The 13,985-nt window shown below is 39.2% G+C and overlaps 1 non-coding gene across 1 annotated transcript; it reads right to left on the reverse strand.

The window, feature by feature from the left end:
• Positions 1–2,291: 2,291 nt before the first annotated feature.
• Positions 2,292–2,398, reverse strand: LOC141715379 (small nucleolar RNA R71). Its single transcript, XR_012572144.1, has one exon. It is a non-coding gene; the product is annotated as a small nucleolar RNA R71 (small nucleolar RNA).
• Between the last annotated feature and the right edge of the window lie 11,587 nt (positions 2,399–13,985).

Below are 13,985 nucleotides of genomic sequence, written 5' to 3' on the forward strand. Positions count from 1 at the left end.
CTACACAATTACAAAACCAGAATAGAAAAGACTATCACGATCAACCCTCATGATTTACAACAAGACCGCGATTAAACCACGTGGGATCCAAACACATAATTAAAACATGGCCATAATAGTGACCTGCATCACAGAATCACTACAAGCATACCACTATTGTTAAGTTGCATTTATTACACTTATTTATGCTCTAATAAGCTTTGAGTTGGTGTATTTGTACTCAAGTTATTTATGTTTTAACGTGTTTTCAAGTGTTTTTGCATTTCAGGATTTACTTCGTGATTCAGGTTAATTAGCATTGTTTTGATGCTAATATGGTGTTTAGGATGTGTTGAAATAAAATCTTGAAAGATTGGCTCGAAGCTGCAAGGAATAAAGTAGAAGAAAAAAATAAAATTTTGGCAGAAGGCAGGCGCGCCCGCGCTGGTGTTGCGCGCGACCGCGCCGGGGGAACAGAAAGTCAGCACACCCACACTGGTGAAGCGCGCGGCCGCGCTGGGTCGGGATAAACAAACCCTGATTCTTTTGTAATTCGAATTCTGGACTCCTGGGATGCATGGACTGCTATATAAACATAACTTAGGTCATTTTTCAATATATATATTCAGAGATTCAGAGTTTTCAAGACATCAAAGAAGGAGAAGACGGCAAGAGACCTTTTGGCACAATTCAATAAAGGCGAAGACGAAATAGTTTATTCTTGTGAATCTTTGTTTTGAGTTGTAATTTGGATGCTTGTTTCTTGTTTTAATGAACCTATATTCTTGATTGTACTTTGGTTTATTTATTCGTATAAAGACTACGTTTGCTATATCATGTTTTCATTGGAACTCTCGTTGGCGATGAGTTCGATTATGGGCTAATCGTTATCGTGGGGTTCCAGCGGATTTATTTATGGATTTCTTTAGTTAAATTGTTTGATGCCTTAGTGTGTGGTGATTGTATGATATCCTAGTATTGGTTGTGCTTATTCGTCTTGTGAGCGTCGCGAACTTATAAAATAGCGTGTTAATTTTTAATGAAGCGAAAGTGAACTTAAGGATTTAGAACTTGCCATGCTAGCATAGGTTCATATATTACTATGCATGATTCGTAGGAAATTTTAACCATCTTACTTGCCCTATGTAATCAAGATAGATAACTTGTGCTTAAATCATTATGTTGTCAAATTCTATAGAAATATATGGTCTCAATATAATTGGTGCCTATTCAGCTTCAATCTCTTTTGTGAATGTCTGGTAGAATGGTACTCGTGCAACGAAAGTTGGTGTTTATCAGTCTCGTGTTGTCTGATTAGTGTCATCACCATTGCATGCTGAGGTTGAGAATAATAAGACTATTGAATGAAGTAATTAATGAAGTTAGAATCCCATGCCTGTCATATATATATTAACTCAGTCTATCTTATTCTCGTAGTCATAATAGTTAGTGTAATTCTTAATTAAAATATTCTCAATATGTTATCGACTTAACATTGAATAATAACCATACATTGTTGCTTAGGTGCGTAATTTAGATAGTTAACCAATACAGTCTCTGTGGGAACGAATCTGATTTATATCTTATACTACTTGCGAACTCGTATACTTGCGTGTAATATTAGGACGTGTTTAGCGACTAACAACTTTTTGGCACCGCTGTCGGGGACTGCAGTGTTAATTACTAGTTTATGTGCTTTCCATCACTGGTCGTTAAAGTTCATTGACTCGGACATTGTTACTTATTTGTTTCCTTGTTTTATTTCAGGTGATCTAGCGAGGGTGTATGCATATGCGTTCACGTACTCGTAAGAGAACACTGGATAAAACCGATGAAGAACTTGTGGTAGTTTGTAGGGTAGTTTTTGAGAAAGAAAAGAAGGTAGAAGAAGAAGTGAAAGTTGAAGAGCCAATTGTAGTAGCTATGGGTGATCAAGCAGAAAATCCGAAGGCTTTGATGGACTATTCTAAGCCTAAGATTAATGACATTCAGTCTAGCATCATTAGACCAGCCATCGCGGCTAACACTTTTAAGATCAAGTGAAGCACGACCAGATGATACAGAACTCAGTTCAGTTTGGGGGTTCTTCTACCGAAGACCCCAACATGCACATCAGGGATTTCATCGAGATCTGCAACACTTTCAAGTTTAATGGTGTGACTGAAGATGCTATCAAGCTGCGACTCTTCCCATTCTCTTTGAGGGACAAAGCTAAGTGTTGGTTACACTCTCTACTAGTAGGGTCTATCACAACTTGGGAAGATCTTGCTCAAAAGTTTCTCACTAAATTTTTTCCCATGGCGAAGACTGCAGCAATCAGGAATGCTCTTACCCAGTTCGCATAGTAAACTGGAGAATCTCCATGTGAGGCTTGAGATCGATATAAGGAGATGCTAAGGAAGTGCCCACACCATGGCATGCCTGATTGGATGATTATCAACTGTTTCTACGATGGATTGGGTCCTACTTCTAGGCTCATGCTTGATGCAGCATCAGGAGGAGCCTTGTGGGCTAAGAGCTACGATGAAGCTTATGAACTTATTAAACTGATGGCTACTAATGAGTATCAGAATCCTTCCCAGAGACTGACTCAGGGAAAAGTTGCAGGAATTCGGGAGTTGGATGCAACAACTGCTATAACTGCCCAACTTAAGGCTTTGACAATGAAGGTGGACACTTTGGCTAATCATGGAGTTAATAAAATCACTAGTGTTTGTGAGCTTTGTGCTGGTGCCCATGAGACTGATCAGTGTGCAATTTCGAATGAATCAGCTCAGTTCGTGAGCAACTTCCAGCGATCGCAGCAACTTGTGCCAGACACCTATCATCCAAACAACCGCAATCATCCTAATTTCAGTTGGAGCAATGCTCAGGATGCGGTTCAACAACCTTATCATCAGTATCCAGCTAAGCAATACAACCCCCTGGTTTTCAGCAACCACAGTATGCACCAAAATAACAACTCCAGCTGCAACCAGCTAATAAAAAATCTGAATTAAAGGAGTTGAAGCTTATGTGCAAGAGTCAAGCTGTTTCTATCAAGACCTTGGAAAATCAAATTGGGCAAATTGCCAATGCCTTGCTAAATCGTCAACCTGGTATAATGCCAAGTGACACTGAGGTTCCAGGAAAGAAGGAAGCTAAGGAGCAGGTAAAGGCAATTACTTTGAGGTCTGGAAAGGTTGCGAATCTCGAACAAACTCAAGAGTTGACTGAAAAAGCTGGAGATGAGAAAGAACTAGAGCAGCAGGATGAAAAAATGGAACCAAGGAAGACTACTGTTGAGCACACTCTGCCTGAGGGTAATACAGGGGAGAAACAGACCTATCCTCCACTGCCTTTTCCTAAGAGGCTGCAGAAGAAAAAGCTGGACAAGCAATTCGAGAAGTTTCTAGAGGTGTTCAAGAAACTTCATATCAACATACCTTTCGCTGAGGCTCTCGAGCAGATGCCTAGTTATGCAAAGTTTATGAAAGGTATTCTCTCTCGGAAGGTGAAGCTAGATGATCTAGAGACTGTCGCTCTCACGGAGGAATGCAGTGTTGTGCTACAGCAGAAATTGCCTCCGAAGCTTAAAGATCCAGGAAGCTTTACTATTCCATGTACTATTGGGAAAGTGTCTTTTGACAGATGCTTATGTAACTTAGGAGCCGACATCAATCTGATGCCTTTGTCAATCTTCAAGTAATTGGACTTACCTGATCCCAACCCAACTTACATGACCTTGCAATTGGCCAACCGTTCTATTACATATCCGAGAGGTATTGTGGATGATGTCTTGGTCAAGGTGGATAAACTCATCTTCCCTGCTGATTTCGTCATTCTTGATTTCGAGGAGGATAAGAAGATTCCCATAATCTTGGGAAGGCCTTTCTTGGCAACTGGCCGAACCTTGATTGATGTATAGAAGGGTGAGCTTACAATGCGAGTGTTGGATCAGGATGTGACTTTCAATGTATTCAATGCTATGAAATTTCCTACTGATAATGAGGAGTGCTTAAAAGTCGAGTTGGTCGACTCGGTGGTCACATCGGAACTTGATCAAATGCTAAGGTCTGATGCCTTAGAAAAAGCCTTGTTGGGAAATTCAAACAGCGAAAATGACGAAGGATATGAGCAACTACAGTATTTCAATGCTTCTCCCTGGAAAAGGAAGATCGATATGCCTTTTGAATCTCTTGGAATGGAAGCATTGAGCAAGGGTCCTAAACGCCTCAAACCTTCTATTGAGGAAGCTCCTACTCTTGAGTTTAAACCTTTACCTGAACATTTGAGGTATGCTTTTTTAGGTGATGCATCTACTCTGCCTGTTATTATTACATTTGACCTTTCAGGTAGTGGTGAGGAAAAGCTTTTAAGAATTATGAGAGAGTTCAAATCGGCAATTGGATGGACTATAGCAGATATCAAGGGAATCAACCCTTCTTACTGCATGTATAAAATTCTGCTAGAAGAAGGTAGCAAACCTACAGTCGAGCAACAAAGAAGACTTAATCCAATCACGAAGGAAGTAGTAAAGAAGAAAATTATGAAGTGGCTAGATGCAGGGATCATTTATCCTATCTCTGACAGTTCATGGGTAATCCCGGTTCAATGTATACCAAAGAAAAGTGGTATTACTGTGGTAGCAAATGATAAGAATGAGCTTATTCCTACACGGACAGTCACGGGGTAGAGAGTCTGTATGGACTATAGGAAGCTAAACAAGGCCACTGAAAGGAATATGTCCTAAGTCCAATCATGTATTAGGATTTAGGAATAACTTTTATGTAATCTGTTTTGATTTCATTGATATTAATAAAGACTTGTTTTGTTTTTATTACGGGCTTTATCTATTTAAGTGTTTAAATAAGATATACCATAGTTTAGAGTAAAGCTTTTTATGGATTATGATGAGATCATAATAGTGAGACCTAAAAAGATGATAACTCTAAACTTAAATAGTTCCTGGTCATAGGATTACTAACTGGTAATTAATAATCCGCAAAGATCGGTACATACTATGCTTGCTTCATTATGAAGGATGTCTGTTCTCATAGACATTTGTGTGGTGACACTATAGCTAGTATGTAGGTGCTTATTATGGAATAAGTTCACTGAACATGACTCGCACAGCTGAACAACTGATAGAGTTCACTCACGTGTCAGCAGTTATTCACATAGTGATAGTTGTACAAGTATCCTTAGACTTGAGGTCATCATTGTCATCTTGTGTACACTGAACTATGCTTTGATTTAGTTCTTAGTCTCCAGGGACAATTATTAGGGCTCTTCTGGGTATAGGAATTTGTACACGAAGATAGTGTATGATCAATAAAGGATCTACCCCTTCCAGTGAAGGAAGCGAATATTCAAGGCTGATCCACTTATGCTAGTTCAGGAATCTCTGGCCAGAGTAAATGAAATTAGAAAGGAGTTTCTAATTTGCATAGAACTACGCATAGTAAATGGTAAACAAAGTGATTGAATTAGATAGGCTTGACACGAGATCCATACCTTGTATTTAATCGGGACATTGTAGGGTAGAAGGAGTTTATTGTACGGTAACAATTCACTGAATAGGTTCTTGGTATTCTAAGCAGTGAATTCATATTATCCGGATAGTCGCGATATGCTGAGAAGTATCCCTCACAATGTAGAATAAATGTGATTAATTAATTAATCATATTTAATAAATTAGAGAATTTATATAAATAATGATAAAATAGTTTTATTATTATTTATTTCTACTACCGGCTTAATATTGAACCTACAGGGTCACACCATAAAAAGAGAATGATTTAATGGTGGAGGAATTAATTAATAATGGCTAATAATTATTTATTTGTGAAATAAATAATTAATTGGCAAATTTAATAATTGATAAAATGAGATTTAATTTATTATAAATTAATTAAGAAAATTTCTTAATATTATTAATTAAGAATTTAATTTTTGGAAATTAAATCAAGAGAGAGAATTATTTCTAAAGTGTTTAGAAAAAGGATTAGTAATTAAAAGGTGTTTTAATTATTAATGAGAATAATAAATGGGATAATAATAATAATATTTATGGGAAAATTTCAGCTGAAAATTTTGCCTATAAATACACTATTATAGACCCTAATTTTATTCGAACCCCATTCTAACCCGAAAACCCAAAAAGTTTGGAAAACCCAATTCTCTCCACCTCCTTCCTCCTCCTTAACATCGTTTTCTTGGTGGATACCGGTGGAGTGCTTCACACTTGAGGAGCAACTGCTAAGGATCTCTGATCGTTGTCTCCGAATTATTTTAAAGGTTATATTCGATCCCTATGTTTTTACCACGATTTATATGCTTTTATTTGGATTTTATATGTGTAAAAGTGTTTTGCCATGCCCCGCTGCGATTAAAAATCCAACAGCCACTAGGAAGGATCACTTCCCCTTACCCTTCATTGATCAGATGCTTGACAGGTTGGCTGGTCATGAGTACTATTATCTTCCGGATGGGTATTCGGGTTATAATCAGATTTGTATCGCTTCAGAAGATCAGGAGAAAACTACCTTCACTTGTCCATTCGGTATGTTCTCCTTTAGACGAGTTTCTTTTGGTCTGTGTGGTGCACCAGCCACATTTCAACGATGTATGATGGCCATCTTTTCTGACATGATTGGCCAGAATGTGGAAGTATTTATGGGCGACTTCTCAGTCTTTGGCGATTCTTTTGATGAATGCTTGTAAAATCTCGGACATGTTCTTAAGAGGTGCGTTGAAACCAATTTAGTTCTCAATTAGGAGAAATGTCACTTTATGGTGCGTCAAGGCATAATTCTCGGGCACAAGGTTTCTAGTAAGGGTCTTGAGGTGGATAAGGCCAAGGTGGGGGTCATTGAGAATCTTCCCCCACCTATTTCTGTCAAGGGAATTCACAGTTTTCTTGGTCACGCGGGTTTCTACAGGTTTTTTATCAAGGATTTCTCGAAAATTTCAAAGCCATTGTATAGTTTACTAGAGAAAGATATTCCTTTTAAATTTGATGACGAGTGCCTTGCAGCATTTGAGACATTGAAGAAGAGTCTAATTACGACACCTGTCATAATCGCACCTGATTGGAATGAGCCTTTTGAGATGATGTGCGATGCAAGTGATTATACAGTTGGAGCAGTTCTTGGGCAGAGGAAGAACAACATATTTCATGTGGTCTACTATGCTAGTAAGACCCTCAACGGTGCTCAACTAAATTATACTACTAGGGAGAAAGAACTTTGGCTATTGTCTACGGTTTTGAGAAATTTCGATCTTATCTACTTGGGACTAAGGTGACAGTGTTCACTGATCACGCTGCCATTCGATATCTCGTCTCGAAGAAGGACTCGAAGCCTAGATTGATTCGATGGGTTCTTTTGCTCCAAGAATTTGAACTAGAGATCAAGAAGAGAAAAGGAACTGAAAATCAAGTTGCTGATCATCTCTCGCGTTTAGAGAATCCTAATGCTACTTTATTGGATAAGACATTGATAAATGAGTCTTTTCCCGACGAGCAGCTGTTTGGAGTACAAGAAAAAGAGTCGTGGTTTGCAGACATTGTGAACTACCTTGTGAGTAACATCATGCCTCCCGACTTATCTTATGCTCAAAGGAAGAAGTTTCTACATGAAGTGAAGTGGTATATGTGGGATGAGCCATTTCTTTTTCGCCAGAGAGCTGACCAAATCATCAGGAGATGTATTCCTTACAGCGAAACGGGGGGGATCTTGCGAGATTGCCACTCAACGGCTTATGGAGGATATTATGACGGAGAAAAGACAACAGCTCATGTTCTTCAAGCAGGTTTCTTTTGGCCAACATTGTTTAAAGATGTGCATCAGTTCATTTTGAAATGTGATCGATGTCAACGTGTGGGTAATATGACTAAAAAGGATGAGATGCCTCTTAATGTTCTTCTCGAGGTTGAGGTCTTCGATGTTTGGGGAATTGACTTCATGGGGCCATTTATCTCATCTTGCAACAATCAGTATATCTTGTTGGCAGTTGATTACGTGTCAAAATGGGTTGAAGTTAAGGCATTGCCAATGAACGATATAAAAGTCGTGCTTAATTTTTTTCACAAGCAGATATTCACAAGGTTTGGGACTCCACGAGTCATAATCAGTGATGAGGGGTCGTATTTTTGTAACCGCAAGTTCACTGCCATGATGAAAAGGTATAATGTGAATCATCTCATTGCTACGGCTTATCATCCTCAGACAAATGATCAACCTCAGGTATCTAACAGAGAGATAAAGTGCATTTTAGATAAAGTGGTATGTCCATCAAGGAAGGATTGGTCTTTGAAGCTTGATGAAGTTGTTTGGGTGTATAGAACAGCATATAAAACTTTATTGGGAATGTCGCCGTTTTAGTTGGTTTATGGTAAGGGGTGTCATTTGCCGGTGGAGCTCGAGCATAAAGCTTATTGGGCTTTGAAGAAATTGAATCTGGACTTGGATGCAGCTGTAATGAAAATGATGCTTCAATTGAATGAACTTGATGAATTTCGAATTCAAGCTTACGAGAACAACAAAATGTACAAGGAGAAAGTCAAGAGGTGGCACGATCGGGGTCTAGTGCTCAAGAAATTTGTGCCAAGACAACAAGTTCTTTTATTCAACTCTCGTCTCCATCTTTTTCCTGGAAAGTTGAAGTCAAGATGGTCAGGGCCCTTCATAATCAAAACTGTGTTTCCACATGGAGCGGTGGAAATTTTTGAGAATGATCTGGGCCAAGCATTTAAGGTAAATGGCCAGAGATTGAAGCATTATTATGGTGATACGACAACCCGTGAGGTGGTTAGTGCCGTTTTATTATCTACTTGATCTCGAGATTCTGCGTCGAGCTAGCGACGTAAAAGAAGCGCTTCTTGGGAGGCAACCTAAGTATGTTGTATATTAGTAGGTAGAGGAAGCAAGAAGAAAGGAAAAATTACAAAAAAATCAGAAAAATAAAAAAATTCATGGCCAAGTACAGAAGTTGGGCGCGCCCGCACTGATCTAGCGCGCGGCCTTGCCGTTTTTCCAGTAGCTGAGCGCGCCCGCGCTGTCCTAGCGTGCGGCCGCGCTGGTTTTCTAGAAGTAGAGCGCGCCCGCACTCTCTTAGCGCGTGGCCGCGACGAGTCCTTGTTCAGAAAAAAAATAAACAACAGTTTATTAGAGAAAATCGGGATTTTAATTCAAAAAAATCAATTCTATCCCGATTTTTACTCTTCCACATCCCATAATTCCCTCTTCTAATCAATTCCATTATTCCCAAGATTCCCATAATCAATCCCACTTCTATTCCTTATCAAATTCACACCCCTCCACCTATAAATACATACACTTATACACAACTTCTCCACCAATTCACAAACTCTCAAACACATATTCTCTCTAAATACTTAAGTATTTAGTCTCTCTTATTCAATCTCGATGGCACCCAAAAGGCAAAGAACTCAAGTTAGAAGCAACACCACCGATTCATCATCTGCTGGTGGTGTGAGGCCCATGTTCTCTACTCCTGAGGCTGAGGAGGAGTATACGAGGCTTCTCTCGAAGCCTATTGCTAAGGAGAGAGGATTTCTGCCATCCGGGAGGGATGGTAAGTTGTTGGAGATGATTTTTGAAATGGGCTGGGTACCTTTTTGTGAGGCTCCCGCTGCTGTGCCCATGAGTGTTGTGCGGGAGTTTTATGCCAATGCTAAAGAGGAGACGAATGACTTTACGGTGGTGAGGGGGATGACTGTCGAGTAAAGTGCTGATTCTATAAGGAGGGTGATTGAGCAGCCCGCGAGGAATCCCGGACAGGACACTTGGAACGATAAGACTCCGAAGGACTTTAACTTGGATCTGATCATTACTACTCTCTGTGTGCCTGAGACTCATTGGAAGTTCAAGAGGGGCACTACTGATTACTCCACATTCCCTGCCTCATGCATGAACAGGTTTGCACGAGCTTAGAACTCGTTTATTTGTGCTAACATCATGCCATCTTTGCATGTGCATGGGATTACTGTGGAGCGTGCTCGTCTGCTATGGGGTATTCTTCAGGGTGATTACATTGATTTGGGATGGTGATCTATCAGGGGATCTTGAGATTTTTTAGGGGAGGTACTACATGTGCTATTCCTTATGCGTCCGTTGTGACGAACTTGTGCGTGGCGGTTGGTGTTTATTGGCCTGCACATGAGCAGCTACAGCTTTCTAGTGCTCCTATTGACAGTTCTACACTGTACAGCATGCAAGAGTGGGGAGGAGGAAAGCCCGATCCAAAGGGGCTTGATTACACGTTTGATCATCTACCAGGAGGTGTGCCCCGTGATCAGATGTATGTTGGAGGTACGCAACAGGAAAGCCGAGAAGCTTGGAGAGCTTAGTATGGAGAGGAGGCCGGTCCATCGCAGCAGCAGCAGCAGGGGGAGGCAGCAGGAGCAGATATGGGAGCTGGTTTGAGTTCGACGCAGTATAGGCGTCTTGCGAGGAGGATGGATGTGATGCACGACATCCACAGTCGGTTTGCACACGATCTCACCCAGACACTTGGGACTGTATTCAGAGCTACCGGAGTTGACATTCAGTGGCCAGTTTATGGTGAGGATTCCGTGTATCCACCTCCGGACACACCTGACACTCCACCCGTTGAGGGTGATGATTCTGATTCTAAGTAGGTATGCCTGATTCCTTACTATTACCTTCACTGAGGACAGTGAATATTTTAAGTTTGAGGGTAGTAGTTGAAGGAATATGTTTGTGTGAGTCTCATATAGTTTGTATGTTCATGATAGTTTTATTTCATATAGTTGCATATATTTTGCCATGTAGTTTTTTTTGATTATTTTCTTTTTGATAGTTTGTTCATGTGGTTTCATGCATTTGCATTATATCATGATTCCCTTAGATAATTTTTCTGATTAATTGGTGATATTGATGCTAGTGTAGTGATGTCGTATTTAGTAATGTTGAGTCTTATTTCATTGATTTGCATACTAGAGACATTTGTATTTTACTAAGTCTTATAGGTTGCTACAGTGCTAGATCATAGTCATGATTTGTTGGTTTGTCGAGGTTTAATAGCTTGTTTATATTTAGAATTTAGGGTATTCTCTTAATAATAAAAGATATGGATATTTAGAAATTGGAGAATTGGATTTCATTGCTAGTTGTGTGGCTAGGTGTCAAATGGCTAGTAGCCGGCTCATATTTTTATGAGTAGTCTAGGGTTGAATGAGATGGAGCGAAACACACTCATTCAGGAAATTGAAAAAAAAAAGAAAGAAAGGAATATAGAAAAAAGAAAAAGAAAAAAAAGAATAAGTGTTATGTATAATTGATCACGAGTGGGCTCTTTAATACTCGAGTTATTAAGTTCTTAGGGGAATTTGTGCCTAGTGACCTAAGGCTTCTATAGTCTGGGATCCGCTAACCTAACGCTCGCTACATGGGTACTATTGTATAAGTCTTTTACGGACCTCACTCATTGCACGATCAAATAAGCATATGTGTTTTGTTTTGTATGAATAAAAGCATGAATCCATGATTAACTCCGATATAAGAATTGAAGTGTTATAAGTTATTTTGAGTCTAACTTTTATTTTTTTTATAAACTTGCGATTGTTTTGATAAGTAGCGAGTTATGATTGTCAATTTAGTTGCAATAGTATATCTGTAAGCATTTGCACACACGCACGTCTCTGGTGTGTAGATTAATTTGTGAGATTTGACGGATCTTTATGCGAATAATTGCATTTGCTGAGGTGTTGCTAGTTTATTGGTTTAGTTATTCTTTGGGGATCCTTGCATTCATATTAGTTGCATTCATGCATTTTTATTTCTTGTTCTTTGAGTCTGTTTATGCTTGAGGACAAGCATCGATTCAAGTTTGGGGGTGTGTTAAGTGGCATTTATGACACTTATTTATGCTCTAATAAGCTTTGAGTTGGTGTATTTGTACTCAAGTTATTGTGTTTTAACGTGTTTTCAAGTGTTTTTGCATTTCAGGCTTTACTTCATGAATCGGGTTAATTAGCATTATTTTGATGCTAATATGGTGTTTAGGATGTGTTGAAATAAAAGTTTGAAAGATTGGCTCGAAGCTGCAAGGAATAAAGTAGAAGAAAAAATAAAGTTTTGGCAGAAGGCAGGCACGCCCGCGCTGGTGTTGCGCGCGGCTGCGCCGGGGGAACAGAAAGTCAGCGCGCCCGCGTTGGTGAAGCGCGCGGTCGCGCGGGGTCGGGATAAACAAATCATGATTCTTTTACAATTCTAATTCTGGACTCCTGGGATGCATGGACTGCTATATAAACATAACTTAGGTCATTTTTCAATATAAATATTCAGAGGTTCAGAGTTTTCAAGACATCAAGGAAGGAGAAGACGACAAGAGACCTTTTGGCACAATTCAACAAAGGCGAAGATGAACTAGTTTATTCTTGTGAATCTTTGTTTTGAGTTGTAATTTGGATGCTTGTTTCTTATTTTGCTGAACCTATATTCTTGATTGTACTTTGATTTATTTATTCGTATAAAGACTACGTTTGCTATATCATGTTTTCATTGGAACCCACGTTGGTGATGAGTTCGATTATGGGCTAATCGTTATCGTGGGGTTCTAGCGGATATATTTATGGATTTCTTTAGTTAAATTGTTTGATGCCTTAGTGTGTGGTGATTGTATGATATCCTAGTATTGGTTGTGCTTATTCGTCTTGTGAGCGTCGCGAACTTATAAGATAACGTGTTAATTCTTAATGAAGCGGAAGTGAATTTAAGGATTTAGAACTTGCCATGCAAGCATAGGTTCATGTATTATTATGCATGATTCGTAGGTAATTTTAACCATCTTACTTGCCCTATGTAATCAAGATAGATGACTTGTGCTTAAAACGTTATGTTGTCAAATTCTATAGACATATATGGTCTCAATATAATTGGTGCCTATTCAGCTTCTATCTCTTATGTGGATGTCTGGTAGAATGGTACTCGTGCAACGAAAGTTGGCGTTTATCAGTTTCGTGTTGTCTGATTAGTGTCATCACCATTGCATGCTAAGGTTGAGAATAATAAGACTATTGAATGAAGTACTTAATGAAGTTAGAATCCCATGTTTGTCATATATATATATATTAACCCAGTCTATCTTATTCTCGTAGTTATAATAGTTAGCGTAATTCTTAGTTAAAAACATTCTCAATTTGTTATCATCTTAGCATTAAATAATAACCATACATTGTTGCTTAGGTGCGTAATTTAGATAGTTAACCAATACAATCTCCGTGGGATCGAATCTGATTTATATCTTATACTACTTGCGAATTCGTATACTTGCGTGTAATATTAGCGCGTGTTTAGCGACTAACAAGTTTTTGGCGCCGCTGCCGGGGACTGCAGTGTTAATTACTAGTTTTTGTGCTTTCCATCAGTGGTCGTTAAAGTTCATTGACTCGGACATTATTACTTATTTGTTTACTTGTTTTATTTCAGGTGATCTAGCGAGGGTGTATGCATACGCGTTCGCGTACTCATAAGAGAACACTGGATAAAACCGAGGAAGAACTTGTGGTAGTTCGTAAGGAAGTTTTTGAGAAAGAAAAGAAGGTAGAAGAAGAAGAAGAGAAAGTTAAAGAGCCAATTGTAGTAGCTATGGGTGATCAAGCAGAAAATACGAAGGCTTTGATGGACTATTCTAAGCCTAAGATTAATGACATTCAGTCTAGCATCATTAGCCCAGCCATCGAGACTAAAACTTTTGAGATCAAGTCAAGCACGATCCAGATGATACATAACTCAGTTCAGTTTGGGGGTTCTCCTACCGAAGACCCCAACATGCACATCAGGGATTTCATCGAGATCTGCGACAGTTTCAAGTTCAATGGTGTGACTGAAGATGCTATCAAGCTGCGACTTTTCTTATTCTCTTTGAGGGACAAAGCTAAGTGTTGGTTACACTTTCTACCGGCAGGGTCTATCATAACTTGGGAAGATCTTGCTCAAAAGTTTCTCACTAAATTTTTTCTTATGGCGAAGACTGCA

This window comes from Apium graveolens, chromosome 3 (genome assembly GCF_009905375.1).
Source record: "Apium graveolens cultivar Ventura chromosome 3, ASM990537v1, whole genome shotgun sequence".
NCBI classification, from domain to species: domain Eukaryota; kingdom Viridiplantae; phylum Streptophyta; class Magnoliopsida; order Apiales; family Apiaceae; genus Apium; species Apium graveolens.